Source organism: Ischnura elegans, chromosome 2 (genome assembly GCF_921293095.1).
Source record: "Ischnura elegans chromosome 2, ioIscEleg1.1, whole genome shotgun sequence".
In the NCBI taxonomy this organism is placed as follows: Eukaryota; Metazoa; Arthropoda; class Insecta; order Odonata; family Coenagrionidae; genus Ischnura; species Ischnura elegans.
Genome location: NC_060247.1, coordinates 101,719,708 through 101,743,711, shown reverse-complemented (window position 1 = coordinate 101,743,711; position 24,004 = coordinate 101,719,708). Strand labels below are relative to the sequence as shown.

Here is a 24,004-nt window from a genome sequence, read left to right as displayed (position 1 = left end):
CGTTTGGGGGGAGAGGATCGAGCCGATTCTCACCTAGTCTCACGTGGGGGATATGGGGGTCCTGGCAAGTATCACGTAATTTTTTTCCGCAAGAAGCAGTGTAAAATGTGATTCTAGACTACGATCATAGCAATATTAAATGCTATTCTTAAATAATATCAATTAAATATAATTACACGAGTTTTTAATAAGTCCAACTCTATGAACCCTTAGAGTGCGGGGACGGTTTCCTACGCTGACTGCTGCATTTACCCAAAATATTTATTGCTATCTCGATATCTTGCACTTGGGCACTTTCCCTCATCGTATGGATCGGTAACGGGCTTACCTCTACCAGACAGTCAGTCATTATAAGTCTCGTGGTAAGGGGTGCCTTCAGCACAGGGGGTCTATTCTTCACAGCCTAGCAGCGAAAATCGTGAATGTTCGCAGCCGGTCAAGCGTAGATTAACACTAGCATGCCCGAACAATCCTTACACCCTATGATACCCGAGTGGGTCATTTTGACCCAATATGACCATGTTTGCATATTTTACTCAAAATACTTAATTCCTTCCCAGTTTGTTTATTAATATTGTTTATAAAGCATTTGGGAGGGTAGTATAAAATATAATTATACGAAAAATATTAAAATTGTAGTTGTTCGACAATTTCTATGATGTTATGGGAAACTAGCTTTAACAAATTTGTGAATATCTATCATTTTTCCTCTGATGGGTTTTGGGAGGTACAATGAATTTCAATGGTATAAGGTTAAATAAAAAATTACGGTAACATTTTGCCAAAAAGTCAGTATAAAACACACTGTCACATAGAATACAAAGGAAAAGTAGAAAGGCTTCAAATGGATTTGATAGTCTGGGTCAAAATGAGACATCCAGGCATGGCAGGTATAAGTGATGAGAAAAAATAATAATATCAGGCCGAAATTTTGCACAGTGGTAAATAAAACTAAATAATTAAAAGTCATGAAATATGAGTCTTAAAAGTTTTCTTCCTTTCAAAAGAATCAACATACTAGTAAATATTCTCTTTTGGGTCAAATTGACCCCGGCGGGCATTCTAGCGTTAACATACTTACACTGAAAACACGAATTTTGAACAACCTCACGCGAGATTAGAGGGAGAAGGCGAGGATCGAGCCAAATCTCGCGATATCTCATTAGTGAGGAATGGGGGATTCAAAAATCGCCAAAATCACCTCGCGCAATTCATGGATGCCCACTTACACCTCAACAAACGAATTATGACTTAAGCATGGGCGTACCCAGCGAGCCCCCCCCCCCACCCTAGAAACAAAAATCGCAAGTCTTTAAGCAAATCAGTACTGAATTGAAACGAAAGTATTCAACAGATTTTCTTTAAACCCACGAAAAATAGCATACATATTAGTAAAAGATACGTAACTAAAATAAAACTATTTCTTCAATGAAATAACCTCATAAATCCCATGGCCTGCCCCGCACCCCTAGACCAGGGCTTGCCCCCCCTAGTTATGATCCTGGGTACGTCCTTGGACTTAATCTCGTGAATTCATTTCCTTTTAACTTGCAAAGTAGAGAGCCCAGTGGACAGTGGTGTAACAATGGGGAGGGGGAATGAGAGGGATAGACCTCCCCCCAAAGCCTCAGAGAAATAAAAATAACATTCAAAACTATTTTCTAGTTTTGGCATATAGTAAACGTAACCTTTCAATGAAACCCAAATTTTAAGTGCCAAAATTATGTAAAATGTATTTGCAGGCATGTCGTTTTTACAAAATTTTCCCAAACGGGGGTGGGAGGGGGTGGAAGGTCGCCCTTCCACATCCCCCCTCATCCCCCTTCAAAGCATATCCCTAGTTACGCCACTGAGAGAGCCTACACCTGCCTTAATCCCATTCTGTTTCCGAATATCGCTTTCCTTCTCCATGTCTCCATTCGGAATCAACGCTCTATAAAACTCAGCAGTAGTCAGTCTCCCCAAGAGTTCTCTTCCCTTCCGAGTTCGGAGTCTTCATTCTTGCCGCTGCCACCCGTGCGAGACGCGGTGCCATTTACGGGGGCGGAGGGGGGAGGGAAGGTGTAGGAAGAAGAGGACAGTGCACTCGAATGAGGAAGAGAAGAGAGAGAGAGAGAGAGAGAGAGTGAGAGCACAGATGCATCGGGAGGAGGAAGGAAAACGGAACACATCTCCGAGTTTGACGTCTCGCGTCTCCAGTACAATTGCAATCCAAATATCGCAGGTCTTTCACACCATCGTCCTTCCACAAGATGTCTCACCGTCAATCAAAATGGGCTCGTTCATCAATTTTCTTTCATTGCCAACCTTGTGATTGAGTTTGAAAAATTAAAAAGGCGCAAAAAAATTATTTTTTTCCATTTTTCAAACAGTAGAACAGTGGGCTGAAATCGAAAAAAGCTGGACAAAATCTCAAAAATATTTTTGAGTATGGAGTTTGAAATTTTGCACGATTGTTGTCCATGCATTAGGGCATATTTGAAAGCAGTTTTTCATAGCTTACTTTTTTAAACAAAATGGTTGGCCTCAAAGTTGAAAAATTTTGCAAAAACTGCCTGCATTGAATTTTTTTTAGAAATTCAGCAAGTTAAAAAACTAATGTCACACCTTTTTTAGTCATTCGATAGCAACAAAAATTTTCAATGTTATTAAATGGTTTGTTATTGTTAATTTTCTTCTATATTCGCGACTTATTTGTAGTATTTGTGGCCGATACGATACAAAATGGCGGATCGGCGAATCCGAGTTACCTCGAGATATTTACATCACATATAGAAAAAAGCCTGTCGAGTTTAATACGTAGATATGAAATTCGACTGCTAGCAACGCTTAATTAATATTGATTTTTCGAACGTGCGGCACAGTCCAGAGTTTGCTGCTGGCCACGGGGAATATCGTGCTCGACGAATGCTGGAAAGTGTATCTTTTAAATCAAGTGAATTGCATTAAAGTTATGATGCATTAGTGCCACTTTTTTTCCTCGCATCATTCGTGAGGCTATTGAAATCGAAAAATCAACAGAAAATTCAATAGAGACGATGGACACACCTTAAATACTACCTGGAAAAGACTTATATGAAAAACAGAACGCCAAAAATCGAAGTCCTCGACGCTGATTGGTCGTGTCACCGGTAGACCACCCTGGGGATGGTATATACACGGGCAATTTCCACCTTCAGTACTCAAGATCTGATCTGAATATGTGACCAGCATAGGCCACGAAATGTCGTCAGAACTCAACTTTGACGCAGCTAACCCGAAAAGCAATGGAGAGAAATGTACTAGTGCAAGATTTATTTGCCATCTGTCATACCCTGATTTTTTCACTAAATTGTAAAATTTATAGTCGATACACTGAAAAATGGCGGAGCCCTTTTTTCGTAGAAATTTTGTGTTTTTGTAGATCAGTGTCGCAGCGAGGGGGGGTTTCGGCGGATAAAACCCCCCACCCAGAGCTCAGACAATTTTTTTAGTGTAATCTATTTTATTTTATTTATTTAATATTACATACATAATAAAGCAAGGATAAATAAAATATCCCTCAGAAGGCCGTAAAACTCAGCATTTTGAACCATTTATCTTAAATTTCTTATGGCGGAGGGCCCCCTCCGCCTTTACCTCCCGTTTACCCTAGCGGGTATGCCACACACCCAGGCCAACCAGTATTTATTGCGCCTGAAACCCCCCCTAGCCTTTATTCCTTGCTGCGTTCCTGGTGTAGATTATAAAAAAAGTACCAACGAATTACCGAGCGACGCGATTGGTGATTTTAGTAAACCCATTTGAATGCGCGGTGGTTGACAGCAGTAGGGCGACCGGAAAATTATCAACTCTAAAGACTGCTTTAAACGGGGCACGTAATGGCGCAGGTTTAAACTGCATTAATTTCTCATCATGGAGTGAAATTTCGCGAATGCACGAACGAAATTAGAGCGGGGGCTATTTTTGCGACGCCGATTGATATCCTCGCACAGGGGCGCAGCTAGGAATTAAGGCAAGGAAGGGTTTTAGGCGCAACTAATACTGGGGTGTCCGGGTGTATGGAATACCCGCCAGGTGCGGGGCCCCTCTCCAGTAAATGCTTTAGGATAAATAGTGAGTTTTTCGGCTTCCTGAGGGATATTTTATAAATCCCTACACTATTCCACAAGTAATATTAACGCAACAAAGTAAAATGGATTTAACTTCAAAATTTCCTGGAGATATGGAGGGGGGTTTTATCCCGTAAAACCCCCCACTCGCTGCGCCAATGTCCTCGCATGCGTTCTGGCAATTCACCACTTCACCCGACACAATTTTGACTGCGCCTTCATACACACACGTCAGATTGTGCATTTGCGTGCCCCGTGTAAAAGGGCCTCAACTCCTTGCGCTGAAATGACGTGTCTAGGTCATCACGAACATCGGATGCCAAATCACGCAATGAAGAGTGTAGTTCGCCATCATATTTTCATAACGCTAGCACTATTTGTAGGAATAATAAAAAGTTAAACAAAGTTAAAACATCCGTAATTTACATTAAGAACTCGTATTTAATGAAATACGATGCATCGGAAGTAAAAATGATTTTATTCTAGTAGCGATAGCTGTGTTCTCGAGGTTTAACGGGAAGATGTTCGTGCACAGTATGAAATAATAATAACTTATTATTATACTGTTCTAAGTTGATTAGCTACAAAATATCATTCCATTACCTTCTATTCCATTCCAGACACAAATAGATACAGGATAGGAGCACGATATTCATAAAAATAAATTGAAGTGGAAAAGGTTAATATTCGTGACGCGAATGATTATTTCGATAAATCGAACTGTAGAGCAAATGTGGATGTATAAGGGAGACTCGAGGCTTGAGGGAATGACGGGAAGGCGAGGCAGGAAGGTGGAGACTGTTCTCCACTCTCCTTTGACGCAGCCTTCCCACGTGGTCAATTATACCGCTATTCCCGCCTCTTCCTCCTCGACCAACTTCTCTCTCTCTTTTTCTCTCTCTCGTATACCTCAACAGACTCAACTCACCACTCCACTTTCCCCTCCAACACTCTCTCTCCTTCCTCTCCTCTCTTCTTTACGCTCTCCTCACTTCCTCTCTCTCTCTTTCTCCGCTGATTGAGGACGGAAATACTCTTTATAAACGCTGAAGGAACTCACTCTCACTATTTTCAGTGTCGCGAGTGTCCACGACCTTTTATAAGGAGAAGCGAAAGACGAGAGTGCGTTGCCCGCGGAAGGCATCGAGAAGCCAGACGCTAAGACTGATTGAGTTTCTTATTCTATTCCTTCTTTTATTTATTACATTCTTCTCCTCCAAGTAAGCTTATCATTTGCTTAGAGTCAAACGGCTTTTTTAGCCTTCTGTTCAATCAGTTGTGGCTAAATAAGTTTGTCACTTGGCACGCGTTCCTTTTACCAATAATTTGTTCCTAATCCTATGAGCCCGAGTACAAATTAAATGGTGGAGTCACGTGAGAAAAATTATTATATTCGTATCGTCTGCTTTTAAAATGGTGATTATAACTTTGTATTATCCGTGTAATTGCTGCATAGTGATATTTAATTATACTATTCTGTAATTTTATATTTTTAGCCCATAATATGGTAAAATAAATTTGTTTTAACTTCGGCAATACTCATAAATGAATATTCATTCATTGATACCTCTACACGAGGCTGAATTATAACTATTGCTTTTATTTTTAGCTTTCCTACGCCGTCTCACTTCAAGAGCAGATAATATTGTGGATTTTTCGCGATAAATATTCAGTCCATTTTTTTTCATTAATAATGAGGAAAATTTCCTGTCGCATATTGACTCTCAGCGTTAATTTGCCGATATGGAAACAATCAAGTTAATTGTTCAACTTAAAAAATAGGCCTTTGTCTGCCTACGAAAAAGGCTCCCTTTTCTCATGATCAGCGATTCAAAGTGCAAAAGAATATCCAACTTCTTCGAAGCATTATTTGTGAACACTCATGCCAAATATTCCATCCATATCAACCCCAATAAACAAGTATTATGTTTTAAGGAAACAAACAATCTTGCTTAAAATTCTTGTCATCCTCATTTTTCATGTAGCCACAAATAAAATTAAAAATAGTAAAACTTCTGGATACATGAAGAAAAGTGAAATATATTTTACACTCACCAATTATAGACCGCATGATAAATACTTCTTACCATGTTCTTTTCGAGGTAATCTGGGATGAATTGTCAACTAAATCAACGGAAAAACCAACGAAAAAGATTATGAGTGCATCAGTAGGCGTCGGTATGCTCAAAATATAAGCCTTAGAGAATATTGGATAAATACTTTACTCCAATCTCTGTAACGTACACCGATATTTTTTTCACTCGCGTCTCTTTTTCATAACCACCGCAACCCAGACCGTGGGATAGTGCACCCAGAGCATAATGTCCACCATATAAGGCACCGCCCCGCGATCCTCAATAAGTACCCTACCACGATACTCGCCACAGCATCCAACGATGCAAATATTGCACCCGCTTAGTCTTCTTTAAGAGACCCAACCTAACCCTTTGGCTGCACAATGCGAATCTGCGAGCGACCCGTAAGTCATTGGACAGTATTTCTCCACCCGTGACATAATCCGTGAAATAAAAAAAAACGCAACCCAAGAGAGGTAGCTTTTTATCTTTCGGTTATTTTTTTTGCCCGTTTCCGAATGGAAAATCGAGAGGAATTTGCTATTCAGAGTTCTCCACGGGATATCCGACGTTTATTCGAGTATCGAAGGCCTTCCTCATCAGTAAATCGTCGCGTCACGACTCGGATCGTCCAATAGGAGGCGCACCGGAATCCTAATCTCCACCCTTTGACTTCACCGCCTAACCGTGCGACCCTCGACATTGGGCGCTGAATAAAGATTAGGACGCGCTGTGGGAGTCGAAGGGGATAGATGAGTCGGAAAATCGAAAGAGGCCAGAATGAAGAAATAAAGTCAACGGAGAGAGACCTAATACGGAGGGAATTGGCGTGTGCTAGGACGCTGCGCCAGAGAGCGGAGGTCATTGAGATCATCAATTTGCGAAGGGATCGGGTTAAAGTGCTAGAGAGTCGGTTTGCCACCCCGCGGGCCCAGGCTCAAATTCTGGAGGTGACGCCCTATCAATTTATATGAATGTCATTGTATTTGTTTCGAAAAATGGTCCGATCTCTGCATTTTTCTCGGGTTTTATTCCGCGTCAGCTGGCTTGTGGACAGCAGTGTCGTTGGCTATCCTGCCAGCGCCTTAAGGGCGAAGGTATCGATACCTCTACTGCACAAACGCTCAACAATCGCTCGCCGAATCAAATAAGTAAGTACTAGATGAGCGGATTTGATTCGGTCGGCAATTGTTTAGCGTTTGTATAGTGGAGGTACCGGTATCGGCTTGTGGTTTCTGGCTAGCTCATATATCGTAGGCTGGCTGGCAGGATAGCCAGGGAAACCGTTTTCCACAAGCCAACTGACGTGGAATGAAACCCGAGAAAAATATACAGAAATCTAACCATCACCACGGAATCCTTCGTTTAAACAAAGGTTTGATCTAACGATTGAACTGAAAACAATGGAATGCTGGTCGCTATGCGACGCACACGGGAGCAGTGGTAACCTCGTAGACGGCTGGTATCCTAGCACCCCCTGCCAAACGCCTTTTTAGGCGGCTTACGGGGTATGTAGATAAAGCGCGTCCAGAGCCACCGAATGCGGCCGATTCCCTAGTATTTTAAAATTGGAAAATACGCAAAATAAGAATGTGAGGATAGTGAATTTCGAGGTAAAAAAAAACTGTCGTCTGAGATTCAAGTGTTCAAAGTCGCAATCTCATCCGATTAAAATGAGGTCCAAGTTCAAGCTTGAACTCCAATTTAAATAAAAGTTGCGCTATTGTAGATGTCCTTCGCCAGGTGGTTGATTTTTGCTTTCACGAGGAGAGGGAGTGTAATCATTCCATTGCTAGATTTCAGCGCTTAGACCTTGCATTGCGGTCTAAAGTTCAATGGATCTGACTCATGATCGATATTTTATGTACGCGATACTAGTTTCTTCTGGTTCCAAGTGAGTAAATATTTTTGATTTTAATTTTATTCTCCAACCATATTTTCAAAATTTATAATCGATTTTAAGACAACGAAACGTCATTTGATAATGGCCATATTGCATTGATATTATAAGTCGAGCGGCATCGTAGGCAGTAAAGTAATTACTAAGCGGAAACTAAGAGAATTAAAAAAAAATTGAGAGCATTAAATGATTGGTTTATGTCACTATCCTTTTTCGGCATCATGTCAGTAAGTTTTCCTATAAATGCCTGGAGCTTATGCCAATGAATTTTTTCATGAAGCAAATTAATTATTTTCGCGCTTATGAACAGGTATCTTTCCTACTTTGGCGTTGGATAAAATTGTTTTTTTTTATTGTACCCATTCTATGAGGAAATATTTTCAACCGAAATTCTTTGCGAAGCACTCACCAGTACGCACAATATTAAATTCTTTGCTCATGCTTAAGTGTGAACCCATTTATCGTTGTCTTTCAAACCGGAGGCATAACCAGTCTCATGTCTACCATTCGAAAGTCTATCCCACTCCTCTTTTTTCCCTTTCAGTTCCCGTTATTATTTTTGCTTTGGTATCTCATCCGGAATCTTCCTTCGTATATTCTTACCGTTACCATTCTCTTTCTACTGAAACGGTCCTCGAACACTGGTATTGTGGCGTGAAGTGCGTCCGTAAAGCTATGCTTTTTTTCTCATGACGTTATATCATGTTTCTCTGCAATTCAACACAAAGTATGCTATTTTTTTTATTTTTCAACAAAACATCTCATATACTTCCATCATTAGAAAGCATGCGAAAAATTTCCAACCGGTTTTCCTAATTTCTGTAGCATTTCTGAGATTATAGCGTACAACTTTCTAACCTCCAGTTTCATTTTCAAAGAACCGATCTCATTCAAGGTCAATGGCGGAATTAGGAGGGTCACAGGCGTGACCCCACAAATTTTATCAATTTTTTTTAAATTTTCATTAGTCTCATAGTTTACGTATACTTAAGAGTCTAAAATCGTTCAATTTTTTTGTCTTTTTTCAACAATAAAAATGAAATTTTACGCTCCAAATGCGGAGAAATGGGTATTATCAAACATTAATTACATGGAGAACGCCTCTCTCTTTCCAGGGTGTTCCATACACTCCGGAACCATGTAATGACCTCCCCTGACTGAATCCGCCCTATTCTATGTCCTCATTGTATCTTCAATTAGTGAATACGTATTGATATAATTCATAATATAAGTTTAAGCTCTTTACTTTTCCCGCTCAAATTATTTATGAAAAACTTTATTTGAAATTGTATTTTTTAATAAATAAGCATTGAATTATGCCCTATAACGCCAAATAAGATTCGTCCAAAAATGTGGACCTGGCATGTGAAATAAAGTACTACAGATGTAATTAGCCTCTCTCTACTGATTGAATTTTAACATTACAATGAGGGGAATAGATGTAGATAATAGCAATCGACAAGGGCACTTGGCCACAAATAATTTTCAGGGGGCTTCATTTGGAGATTATTGCTGAGCTGCATTTCAGGGGAGGGTTTATATTTCGAGGGGCTTCAATGAAACCTAACCCAAAATATTTCGGGGGGTTTGATTCCCTTTCAACTTCTACTGTTCACCCTTCCCCCGGTGACTGTTTTTTTTCAGTTATCTCAATAGCATTTTAATACAGTGGCGTAACTATAGGGGAGATGAGGGGATAGATAGCCTCAAAGAAAAAAATATATATATTTAAAACTCTTATCTACTTTTGAAATATAGTAACTGCATCTGCTTAAAGTTGAATACTGAGGGCCAAAATGTTGTGAAATGTATTTCCAGGCATGTAATTTTCAAAAAATTTCCCGGAACCACCGTTGCCAGACCGCTCCATCCCCCCCAAAGCATGTTCCTAATTACGTCACTGAGGCCACGTACAACGATAAAACGATGTGACAGATTTTTGCAGTAAATATTTGCGAGAATTCCATAAGATTTTATCCGATGGAATTGTTTGCTACCTTGCTATTTCACTCATGGCGAGAGGAGTCAAATTAGTACGAATAAACTACTTTCATTGGTATCCATCGTTTGGAATTTTGTTCACTACTATATTCCGATTGGTTGCTTGCCAATTGTACATAAATCGATGCGTTCTTGAGTTTTAGCATTTGTGTGATAGAGAAAAAAACCTCTATGGCATAAAAGTTTTAGAGAAATTAAGGGGATCTCCCTGCCCTTTGCATCACGTCTCAAAAGGATGAAATAGTTTTTGGAAAATGAATTAGGACCCTCAAAGAGAATGCGGAAGACGTATGGGAGGATAATTGTATTTGTAAATTCCTTATTCTACCATCCCTCCTCCTGAACACGCTAAGGTTACATAATGGCTGGAAGAGGTCTCGTTCAGACTTTAAATGCCCAAGTGAGAAAGAGAAAAAAAGTTTGAAGAGTTCGAGGCGATGAGGAACAGGTTTATATGATAATGAGAATGTCTCCTTATTCCAGCGCACAGTGTAAATAATATTACGTCTGCTTCGAGCATTTTAACCTTTAGGAGCTGAATTCGCCGTAAGTTTTCTTTTTCCTATCCGAAAACAATGCTCATGGGAAAACGCCTACAATTAATTAGGGAATTTAGCAAATAATGAGTTTAAAAAATCCATACAAGGACAGGTACTGATATTAATACAAGGACAGGTACTGATATAAATATGCTCAAGTAATCGGAGCGATATGTCGGAATGCTGATCCTCCGCCCTCCCTGCAGGGGCGCAGCTAAGAATTAAAGTTAAATTAAAGGTAGGGGGTTTTAGGCGCAACTAATACTTTGGGGTGTGGGGGTATTGCATACCCGCCGGGGTAAGTGGGAGTTGCGGAGACCCTCCTCCTGAAATCTTTAAATTATTATTAGTATTATTTCATTATTATTTCAGATTAATAGTTCAAAATGACTAGTTTTACCGCTTTATGAGAGATATTTGATTAATCCTAGCATTATTCTATAAGTAATACTAATCCAATAAGTAAAATGGATTAAACTTAAAATTTTCTCTGAGCTCTGGGGGGGGGGGTTTCATCCCCCAAACCCCTCGCCCCTCGCTCCTCCCTGCGGCTACTAATTAACCGTAAGGACAGTCTGGAAAGATTTAGGCGAAGTGATAGGCTACGAGAACAGCGGATAGTGAAAAGTAGTTAGGAGGAGGCATTCACGTACGATAGTTATCCTTTTCACCCTGATAACCGCCGTAAAAAAGTCGCCGATATCATAAATTCAAGTCAAATGAAATTACAAGTTAAAAGAAATAACTAAACTCAGGCTCTAGGGATCAATGCGTACCCCACGACTCTACAAAATCTCCCCCATTATTACTTTAATTTGAAAGAACCTCCCTGCATTCAAACGGAATATACGTATGCAAGTTAGACTCAGGAGAAGCTCCAAGAATTATCATCTTGTCACCGATGGATTAGAGATTTTCATTCGTAAATGACCGCAAGTGCTACCTGCAAATGGGATTATCAAGTATCCGCCTCATAGTGATCGGACTTGTATGGAAATGAATTAAATCCGATCCGTTTAAATCCAATTGTATAAGTCCAAAGTGATGAATTTTTTCGCACGATCACAGGTTTAGTTGAAATTTATATTTTTCAAGTCTTCCTTGCGTAAAAAATTCTGCTCATAAGACAAGGACGTTCTTCATCTAATTATATTATCTATTCAGTGAACTCTTTTCAGAACATTTAAAACATTCTTCTCAATCTTAAACAATCATTTTATTAAGCGTCGAGTAATAGAATAGGAAATATCGAGATTTCCCCGATTTGTTCCCTCGTTTTTTTATGCGGAGAAAGTCAAATCTAATCTTTTAAAATCGGACTGAATGAATTGAATAAAATATGAAACGGAGTGAATCTTCTTACGAACGTAATTTAAGATGCTTCTCTATTTCGTAAGAGTGGGATAACTATTTTTTTTCAAATATTTAGCGATATAGAACGTAAAAAACTGTTTGATTTACTATTTTTTCGGTTGCATTCTATCATTTTTTAAATAAATAGACAAATTTCGTGCTCTTTATCAATGCAATGACTACCTACTTATCGGGCTACAGGCAGCAAAATATCAAATCACCACAAAAGGGCGAGGAAAGCTGTTGATGTCACCAACCGCCCATGCCTCATCACCAAAGGAACTAATTCACTTCGCGGAAGAAGTAAACTGGAGTCATCGCGCTATGGCAGATTCCCAAAGACATTCTTCCGGGACTCCGGAGCGCATCCGCCTCCTCCGGAAGGAGATGGAATTCTCATTCTTGGCCCCCACAGCTTCCCCCTCACCCCAACCCACCCCCTCCTTGTAATTTCGCACCTCCTCCTCCTCCCCCACCGCCATCCCCCCAACCCAACTGCTAGCCAGTGAACAGAGTTGCGTCCTGCGGAATGCAATTTACCAACCACCCGCCCGAGGGCGTTTGTGTATCCCTCCGCCGCCGCTGGCTAGTCATTCCTCCACCTTCCTTCTCCCACGATCCTCCACCACTGCCCCGACACTCGTACGCTTGCCATTTCATTGCCACGGCCGGGGATCGACCTCAAGAGTTAACCCGAGCACCATTGCGATATCTTTATGTGGTCTTCATGGTGAAACAAAAACCAAGTACTGTTCCACAAACTTTTTTATTTGCTTTCGTCTAGTTTCAACGTTTTCATTGTATTTCAGGTAAAGTAATCAATGAGTAGTATTAAAATTGGCATAGATAAAAAACGAGGGCTGTAAGTGCAACAAGTTCAGCATTTTAGCGCTTTTAATGCTGTTTTCTGTTTTGCTGTTTGTCTTAATAATGACGCTATAGCCGTTGAAACTAGTCGACAGCAAATAAAAAGGTTTGTGGGACAGTATTTGGTTTTTGTTTCACCATAAATATTTCATCGTTCCAAGAAGTAACGCCCAAATCAGTTGATTTTTTGACGTCATTTCGTGCCAAAAAGATATTAGGTACCATTTATGCGTCGAAAGATACAAAATTATTTGTTTCTGAAGTAATATCAATCAGTCCAGCAGCATAGTGATATCATTTCGATACCACATCATATTAAAATATATCACCTAGGGATATAATTTAGAAGTCGAAATTTATTTTTTAAATTATTTCCCCATTATTTATTAATGAAATTGTACAAAAATATTTATAAATAATTTGTGGACGGATATAGTGAGAAACGACGAAGAGAAATGTATGCAGAAGAATAGATCTTGGGACCAATATTTCGCCTTAGAGATATATCCACTCCTTACCTGGTCTAAGTTTTGTGTTACATATTGACTAAGGAGAGAGAGTCATATCACGTTAGTTGTATATTAATGGCTCTACGAATGACCCATAAAACAAGAAAAAGAATTTGGAATCAGTTTTTGGAGATAAAAATGTATTTCATCTCTCTGTTGAATAAAATGTCATCGAAGCAAATGAAATTTTTAAGCCGATTGTATCAATTTTAATACATCGTCATTTAGAAGTCTTACGCTCGATAGGATATATGGGGAGAGCGGGCTACTCTTTTTGTCTTCCAGCGATTCGAGTCATCTAGAGGGAATTAAAACTGCTCGTAGTCCTCTTATAATAATCAAAATCTATTTTTTCCTTCTGGTATCGTTCAATGACGGAAATGGCTAAAGACCCAATGAAATCTACAAATAGTCATGCATGGTATATTAAGATATAAATATTTTTAAGCTGCAAGTCCATGTTTTAGGAAACCATGTATTTGAATAGTTTCTTGAAGAATTCCCCCATGCCATCCAATTACAACAGAATCTGCTATTTATTTTCATGATATTCATTTGTTTTATCTCCTTTCTCTTTTCAGGTAAGTGTAATCCTTCGACTATTGCTAGTGATAATTTTCATTGCTGGAAGATGTCAGAAATAGGTAAGTAAAATTAAAACTCTGCCATCGGAGAGGCAAATCCAACTTTCTGATGAACAAAACAATATGAAAAACATTCCAGTTTATTCAAGTTTAAAGTACCTATATGCTAGGACGAATATCACCATCAAAAGTGCTAAAATTGGTGCACTTACAGTCCTCTTTTTATCAATTCCGTGTCAATTTCAATACTATCCAGTGATTACTTTATCTACTTCTCCAGCAATACAATGAAAGCGAGGTAAGAAAAATGACAAATAGAAAATAGACATTGTAGACACCGCGGAAACGCTCCCCGAGAATTCATTATGAATGACGATTAATATAGAAAAGATTTTTAAATGTCCCCTTAGGCGTTTTATTGAGTACAACGCTACTATGCCATCATCAGGTACATTCAGTACACTGATGCAGTAGCGTTGAAACTCGTTGTACTCAGTTAAAAGTTTAAGTTTATATTTCAAAATCTTTTCTTTAATAATCCTCGTAATATGTTCCACAACATCTAGTCTGACACCGTTGAATCTAAAACTAACCACATTTTCCAATACAAGATTTTTAGGTCACCATTTAATATTCAATACCAATATGTATCGCGCAGCATGTATTTCGAACAAATTGAGCATTCAAACGAAAATCTCACCGTTGCGTTGATAGGTATTGCACAAAACCAGGCGTCACTCAAATATAACAACCTAGTGCCAAAATGTTTCCTTCCCTCCAGCCTTCATATCATAAAATTACCACTTGTTTTGGGATACCCACTTATTTCACTCAGTACTAATTCCTTGTTGGCCTGAATAGAATAGAATATTATGAATAGCCCTCTCTGAATAGAATATTGGCGCAAGTCACTCGTTGAAGATGAAGGATAACTCGGACTTAAGTTGCACTTCACGCTGACTCCAATCGCATACCAGATTCTTCCTCGGACGTTCTCCACCGACCCTCACTATCGAGGCTTGATCACTTGGTTGGATAAGTTCCCACGGAAACAATCGTCGGACTTGGAGCCGTAATTATCCCCCCTGCGGTCGTTATGGCGATGGCGCTGAGCCAGGATAAATGATAGACTCCATTGCTTCAGCACAATGTCAGATAGGTGTGAAGAGCGAGGCATAGGGCAGAAGAATCTCGCGCTTCAATGAGTTACTCTTTTCCATTTCACTATCTCCAAAATGTGATTTTCTACAATCATATACTGCGACGAATTCCACCATTAATATAAGTAAAACTACCATCTTTGGTACTAATTAGACTTCATTCAATTCAATTTTAAGAGTAACTTGACAATGTATTCCTCTGCACATTTTTAATGCATGACAAAGATTTGGAATAAAGATGGGAATTCTTAGTCCCAATCTCGCCCAAAAAAGACATTTTATTATTATTAACATTAATTATTATTGCAGGGTTTATATTTACTGTATTATTAAAAGCGTTACAATGCTGAAATCGGTGCATTTACACCCCACTTTTTCCTGTAAAGTCCGTGCGAGTTTCTATACTACCATGTGATTATTTTACCCAGTTTCCCTAAAATATAATGAAAAAGGGACCACAAAAAATACTAAAGGCCGTATTTCAGCCTATTCAACCTCTGTCTATTTTGAGCCCCGCTTTACCTCAGTGGTTCCTATCTCAGATTCGAGTTAGATTCGATTACGCTTGAGTTAGAGTTAATACTTCAGAAAATACCTTCAACTCAACTCACTTGAGCAATAGTAATTGTGGTAACGTTCAGTAGTAAAATATTTTTAAAAAATCATTTACCTAAACTCCTCCCACTCATGGTCTCCTTCTCATCTTACTATTTCACGCGTGGATGTATTTTTACGATTGATATATATTATCCTAAAAACGCAAGGCGACGGCGGCGGACATCTTTGAACTTAGCGATTCATTTAATTTATTTTTATTTTACTTCCACATACCTCTGTAACAGCACGCTGTTTCCTTTAAATTGAGAGTCCTAATGATCGACAACTGTACAGGCACAAAAACCCATACCCTAGATGGAGGCAACACTCCCAGGCGGGACTCGAACCGGCGATCGTCAGATTGGCATGCGAGGATTTTCTGATTTGGATCAGCTTAACAACTGAGGAGAATTGAGTGAGGTCTCGTGATACTAACCTGGCAACCGAATCGGGTTTGAGTAGGGATGGAGACTCGAGTAACGTTCTAGAATACGGCCCTACGACAGTGCGAAAGAGCAACAAAGACATACAATACAGCAATGGCGTAACTAGAAATATGCCTTGAGGGGGATGGAAGGGCATTGGGTTGACCCCCTTTCCCAGGAAACCTAACTACAACCAGACTAACTTCTGGGGGGTCCGGGGTTTAGTCATCGGTCAGTATTCACTGACTCGTCTCACTTCCATGATATTTATAAATGATCTTTAAATTTAAGCTGATGCCAGAAGATTATATGCCACCACTAGAAAATAGTTTTAAATATTTTTTATCTCTCTGAGGCTTTGGGGGGATCTATCCCCCCATAGTTATGCCACTGGATTAAAGATTAAACTTTGTTCTATCCCACACATCATTTATTAAAAGACACGACCGGATTTAACCGATACAAGTCATCATCAAGAGGTGAACCTCAAAAACCAATAACATCCCCTGGCCAAGCGCACCGTTTCTTAACGAGTAAATTTCACACACTTTATGGGTGGTACCACAAAAGATGGGAACCCACTGAAACTCAGTCCGAGGTGTGCGGCTCATGGCTAATTGTCTTTAGTCATTATGATGGAGCAAAGAACGAGGGGTGGCAATGGAGCATCGGAGGGACATGGTGTGGGTGAGGGGTATGAGAAAAGTGCCCAATTATTCTTTGCGGTAAGACAATCACGGAAGAGAGAAAAATACATGACATCTTCCGCAGGATGTAGTGCCGATCAAACTTGAAATTAACTGTTCACGGCTGCCACGGCTCCAAACGCAATCCATTTTTCTCTTTTCTCCTTGAATAGACCTCGCTACGGATTGAACTCTTAACTCACGATACGTTTTAAATCGCCCAGCACAATGTCTATGGTAAATAGAGGATAATATAGATATAAATGATCGGAAGAGGATGGTTTTGTCTTTAAATAGTGAATAATTAATAGAAATAGTAGTAATTTGCCAGGGTTAAGAGAATTGATCAAGGTTAACTATAGTTAAAGCAAACATTAGAAGCTATGTTTCGCAGGGTAAAACAAAACTACAAATGTTTTGGAGAAGAAATACGCTTAATTTTTAAGGAAAAAAAGCTGCAAACTCTGTTTAAATTCATAGTTTGAATTAAAGGACAATGAGTCACCGTCCAAAATTTTATTCAGTTAAATAATTGATATTGTGTTAAATAACAGGATACTTTCTAAAGGTACTTATTTTGCGCTGAAGTATCGATAAACCCCGCTGCTGCTGATCAGACATCTCAAGGTATTGGGAACGAAAACACTTCTGGTGCGGAAAGACATTCGGTCGGTATCAACATATCACGATCAAAACGTAATCTAACATCTCATTATATGCATTTTATTTTCCATTATTCCGGGAACTGAAGGAACCGAGCCCACCATTTAAATACCTGAACATCGCAGTGTGGTTACTTCATTTTTTATTCTATTTGAATACCACAAAATCAGCACATAGCGGCCCAGTTAGAGCGTGCGTTGTTAGTTTTTGCACTAATAATGCACAACATAAACACGCCCATACCCTGGATAGGAACCGTCTACCCAGGCGGGATTCGAACCCGCGACCTTTGGCTTGGCAGGTGACGACTCTTCCACACCGACACCGATGTCAACGATGACTCGCTATGATCGCATTTCATGGTTACATCGCATTATAATCCTAGTGTTTGTATTTTACTGCAGCAAGTAGTACACAGTATTTGCCTGAATCGCCATAAGTACTTTTCACTCGCTCATCCTAGTAGGATATTTCCCCCTTACGCCTCCCATGTTTCTTATGACTTTGCCAAACCACCAAGAGATCTTCTTTGGCGTAATATGTTTCACAGCTCCTTATCTTCTCCCTACTCTTCTGAGTTCCTCCTCTTTTCTTCATTAATCTGTCCATTTTATCATCCTCCGCCAGCAACAGATCTCGAAGGATACTGCTTATATAATTCTACCAGTTTTCCTTAGATCCATGCTTTTGATCCGCTGAGTGCCACTGCCAACACGAATTCTTCCGCATACTGCTTTCTTTCCTCCAGTCTAATTCTTTTCGAGCCAAGTAGCGACCAAGTGCAATGAATTTAATCTGGGCTAGGGCTATCCTCAGCGTAGCTGTATCTATGAGGGAGGCTATGTGGGGTTTCAGCCCCCTATTAATAACAAAAACGTAAAATTAAATTACGATTGTGATTCGAAACATCAAACTTCTAAGTGGATTGGAAGATTATGAACACTTTATCCGCGCCATTTTAAGATGCACCTTTTTCCAAGCTCCGGAAGCTCATTCTATAAGTTACATTCCAGTGAGGGATTATTCCAAGCGCCTTAAAAAAAAAAACCTTCAGGCTCTTGTGATGGTGGTGACCCTACCCCATTTAGACGCTTCTAGATACACCCATGATTCTTAGCGTCAGATGTGCCCCTTCCAAGTGGCATATTGATAATTTTATTAAATGAAATTTGTTATTTTTGTTAAATGGAAATAACAATGAGGTAGTCTGAAATAGCCATAATATAGCAAATAAAATACTCATAAATATAAAATAATAATATGATATAGAGATGACCGAATTTTTTACAAAAAATAAGAATATAGCTTGCTTTGAATTTTTGCAGTCAAGACTGAGCATATTTAATGAACACGTGCTTTCAATAATATGCCATTGGAGAGAATCACTATTAAATTCATTCGGTTCAAACAAACGAATCCTTCCTTTTGAACAATGCATTTGTGTGGGACCGAGCTCTAGTCCGTGGCTCCAATTCGGAGATTCCTTTGTCTCCAGGAACGCTTCCACGTTTTGTTTCCTTATCTAAAGCCTTCTTCTCTTGGAGCTTAGAGATGCATTTAAAAATCATGTGCACTTTTGAATCCTCTCTCTCACCGTGTATTCCCTGACGCATACAGATTCCACCTTTCGTCACTATCTCCAGTAGATTAAACTCCATCTACTCCTATTTTTTTCCCCCAACTTCTCTCCGCGGAAGTGGTCAACGAACCGGAAGAAGAGCCTCCCTCCCTCCCTCCCAATGGTTTCTGGGAGATTTCTCACCCTCACGGCGCGGCGTGCTGAGTGGTGGCGAAGAAGTTCCATCAACATCATCTCATTCCCTCCACACCGGCTGATAATGTTTATAAATAGCTTTGATGCGCTGCCCGAGGCATTCGAGTGAGTGAATGAGGGGTTTAAGGGGGAGGAAGGGAAGTAGTTTGCAGTCGGAATTCCTCGTGGGTTCAACCACATTCCCTCCTTCACGATTCCAACCCGCGGACGACGGCCGGCTTCGCTTTTATGAGGAGGATGCGATACTAGTGGTATAAGTCTAAGCTCAAGGAAGGGAGATAAGGGGGGGGGGGGAGTAAGCCAAAGACCTTTTCTCACACCCCCACAGACTTACCCGTCCCTCTAAAAGTCCTGTGCGATCCTCAACACCCACGACTCGGCCGTGACGTCTTGTGGACAGTATGAGCGCCTATAATCTTAATAAAAAGGAAAAAAAATACTATTTTCCCAAAATCAGTACAGTAAAACCTCGGATAACGACCACAATCCGATCCAGAAAGCTGGTCGTTATCCGAAATGTTCGCTATCCGCAACAATATTCCCCATAAGAAATAAAGGAAAGAGGAATAATTGGTTCCTAGCTCCAATTGACTCGCTATTACATGAAAGTTATAGGCTATATAGGTATTGTATTACATTGCATTACTTGTAGACTTACTATTGTAGACATTGTATTACTTTGTATCCATTTGGGATCGCACAGCACCGATAACAAACATGGCCGCTACACATCTGTTCACTAACTGAAATTTTGTTCGCTATCCGAGGCAAAGTTTTAGCGAAATTTTTGGTCCTTATCCGAATTGTTCGTTATCAGAGGCGTTCGCTAACCGAGGTTTCACTGTATTTACTAATTAGGGTATTCTACCGATCAAGGCAAGTTTCCACGCAGTACTTGAGAAGAGTTCTGGGAGCCTCCCCTTCCTTCAAGCACTTCCATCTTCAATTCACTTCCTTTCTTTCTATGTAAAAATCCTATTATATTCCTTCTTCTCCCTCGTTTACCATAACTTCTACCCTCCAACACCGTTTCCAACATCCCCTCCCCGTTAAGTACTCTCTCCATCCATACTTTGTCTCCTCCGTAACTCATCTTAAAGCTGCCTCTCCTCACCCACCACGTCCAGCACTTCGTTCCTCCTCCTCTCCGTCCACTTCACCTTTACCATTCTTCGCCACACCCACATCTCGAATACCACCAGTCTTCTCTCGTCCTCCTTCCTTAGTGTCTACGTTTCCGCACCGTAAAGCGCTACTTTCCAGATCAGACTCTTGACTAACCTTCTCTATAAACTCTTACATTGTGATCCTCTCATAAGCTACCTTATGTTCATGAAAGCCTCCTTTGCTAATGCATTTCTCTTCCTGATGTCCTTATTGCTGAATCCGTTTTCCTATAATGCGCTGCCCAAATAGTTGAATTGATCACCTAAATGAATTAAAAAGTTAAAAAAGCTTATTTCATCACTCGAAGTGTGGGGGTAAAATAGGTTTACTTATTTATTATTAAACACAAAAAACAGCACTACGGCCTATATACTAAAATATAACAAAAACAAGTATAAAAATACTCCCATAAATAACAATCATGTTAAAGTCATACAATACACACGAAAGGTGGAAATCATAATGAAATTCTTTGCAATTGGCTATTGAAACTGGTGCGGAAGGCAAAGAGGTCAAGAGAAGAAGAAGTATTTAAGAGTGAAAAGAAAAGGTAAACGTTAGAAAAGGGATCTATGGGAAATTGACAGTCGGAAATTGGGTTGGAATGTGGAGTGAAAAGAATGACAGGAGATCAACGCATCTGAAGGACCCATTCATGATGCAGTGAAGAAATTTGTCGTCGGATGTAAATCGGCGGTGAAATTATTAGAAATGAGTGTAAACGAGCCTGATAGGTAAGAAAGGACTGGCACGAAATATTAATATCCAAGAAGTTCTTAGCCTATTCTTAACTATGAGCATGAAGAGTTGAAGTGCCCTCCACTGAACATCGAAGAAGGTATCGGATTTCCTCAAAAAAATAAAAAAGATTAAAATCACGCTTTCTCCGAAAAACGTGTGAAATACGCTAAAGAGTAAACATTTAGGCCTTCATTACTCGAGTAATGAATCATGGATGCTAATTAGGTTAGTTAGAAATGAGTTTAGAAGAGACCGACAGACCGACCACGGCAAGATTTGGTCCAGCTTACATAGGTTGTAAGGGGCCAGCTGCCGGTGAATATATATACCACCTCTTCAGCGGCGACAATTAAGTACCAAATTATAACTACTCATCCACTCTTAACTGTGTTCTCAGGTTATCTACTTGTATAGTTTCTATGTGACCTGTGCATATTTAGGTCCAAAAGAATGTCCTTTCTATTACTGAGAAACGCCCAGGACCCATCCAGGACCCAGAAGTTTTACCATCAGAAATGGATTATTATCAGTATTGGAGTGAGGAAAAACACTACGAATTAAAGTAGAGTACGAATAAAACTAAGAGGAATTAGTGTGGAAACTTTTATTTCATTGAAAATGAAAGACATACAGCAATTGTGCCACTTCACAGTGGCCGGAAAAGAAGCGCAAAAATGTTCCCATGCCGGGAATCGAACCCGGGCCTTCTGGGTGAAAGCCAGATATCCTAGCCACTAGACCACATGGGAGTGTGATGGAAACGAAGGAGGGAGATGTTTTTTTATTTTAAGATGCCGAGAAAATGATCGTTCAAGCCATCATTTTCCGGATCACACACTCCCTGTCCCCTCGTTTTTTCAAATTCACATTCCATCGAGAGCCAAACAAGGCCTCACATTCGCTTTTCGCGATCTTAAGACTAGGATTGGCTAAATAACTATCTAATAGTATTACAAAAATCGTAATGAATGGTTGAAAAAGCGATAACGATCCCCATCACTGGAGCCATTCCTAAACTAAAGTTCACTTCAAACGCCTATTACAGCTGTCACAGGAGGGAGGGGAAGTCAACCAGTGCCTTTTGAGATGTTGCTACGCCCTCAAAGATTCTTTTAAAGCGCGATTCATACTTAGCAATCCGTAATACCCAGCCGTGATGCCTTGTTTCCAGTACACTCATCTGATACCGATCCCTGGTTAGTTAGTTGCATTTTGAATATTTACGAAAATATTTATACTTCAGCTTATTAGGACCCCATTTTTGCTCGAAGTAAGGTTTTAACGACCAAACCAAGAATTTTGCTATCGAAAATTATCCATACCTATTCGTTATGATGTTAAATGATGATTCGTTCAGCGTTTATATTCGTATTGATGTGATCTTTAAAATTCATAACTTTTCATTGCTATTCCTGGTAATTGCATATATTACGTATATTGAAATTATTGCAAGTAATTGAATTACTCTGCACACACCATCGCACTGCGGACACTTTTGAAAACCGATTAAAACACGCCCAAAGTGGTAGTTGAAAGCGAGCTTGAATGAGGCGGAAAAGAGCCTCCTCTATGCAAGCCCCGTAGTCCAAACCCTTCAATACCATTACCAATACCATTGCTATATTGGCAATGCCATTGCTAATTGAATGACGGAAAATGGGTTCTGGAAAACCTTGGTACCTTATATCCTCAAACTTTGACCATCACTTTTAGACGCAATTTATTCACCTCAGTATGATTTAGGAAGGCTTATGTGTACTCGGATTTCCAAGAGCGTTGAAGAGTGTACCAAAGCCACCGTGACAAATCGGGATACAATAAAGCGTTCTTTTTTATAAATTTTGCGCATGTGGTCAATTCAATCGTCAATTGGTATCAGTGCATTCTAGGCGATTAAATAGTTCTCCTACTTCACAATAAAAATTTGTTGAAAGGAGGCATTGGGAATCGAATACTGCAAATTTATTTCCAAAGATTTCAAGCTTGGTAAAATTATCCGTGGCATTCCACCATGGTGGATGATAAGATGGAAATCCGAGACATATTGCTTTATTACCGATTCAGGAAAGTTTTTCGAGGATCACACCTACAGCGTCGACGAAATCTTATCTCCGCCAGTCATAACGCCCGAAATGGCCATGACCCTGTCCGAACGAACCGCAGGCACCACCAAATTGCTTTCCAAGATAGAAAAAGCTATTTCAATTCACCTTAAATTTAATAGCATCCCTATGATTGGTAAGTTGAAAAAAAATATTAAAACGGATTACAACAGAGTATGAGTAAGAAAATTGGCGGTTCGAAAATGAATGGAAAAAGAAGATTTTGGAGACGGTTTCTGAACGTCAAATGAACTTGTTTCCATTTCAGCTGGGCGCTTTTCATGGCGACGGCATTGGGGAAATCATTAAATCAAATGAAATAAAAAAAAAAGTTGATTGGGGAGTTATATCGCCATGGACACTTAGACCTAAGTGGTCCATTGTACTATCCACCAATGAATGACTACCCGAAGAGCCCAATATTCTTGCTGAAGGATGTCCTCATTATAATTTAATCTTATTATTTATCTTCCACGGGTAAAGCTCTAATCTCCGCGGGCTCTAAAAATGGTGAGCCCAGGTGTATGTTTCGAGTCCTCATAACGGCGGGGTACTCACATACAAGATGGGAGGTTACGATGTATTTTCTTACCTATTTTTCTAATTCTCTCATTTTTAATGCACTGTTTTCAGTATTTTTATCCATTTGCTTCTCTTTACATATGATGTACTTTATTGTTGCCTCAGAAAGGAAAGACAATGGCAGGTTCCACAATTTATTAAATACTGCGATCGGTTTCAATACAAAGTATCATCATCAGGCACTTGTA

At 39.7% G+C, this 24,004-nt stretch overlaps 1 protein-coding gene and 1 non-coding gene across 2 annotated transcripts in view; one reads left to right on the top strand and one right to left on the bottom strand.

Annotated features, from left to right (window-relative positions):
* The window catches only part of LOC124153225, a 147,160-nt gene that overhangs the window by 58,263 nt on the left and 64,893 nt on the right, over positions 1–24,004 (top strand). The window lies entirely within an intron of this gene.
* Trnae-uuc lies at positions 21,810–21,881 on the bottom strand. Its single transcript has one exon. It is a non-coding gene; the product is annotated as a tRNA-Glu (tRNA).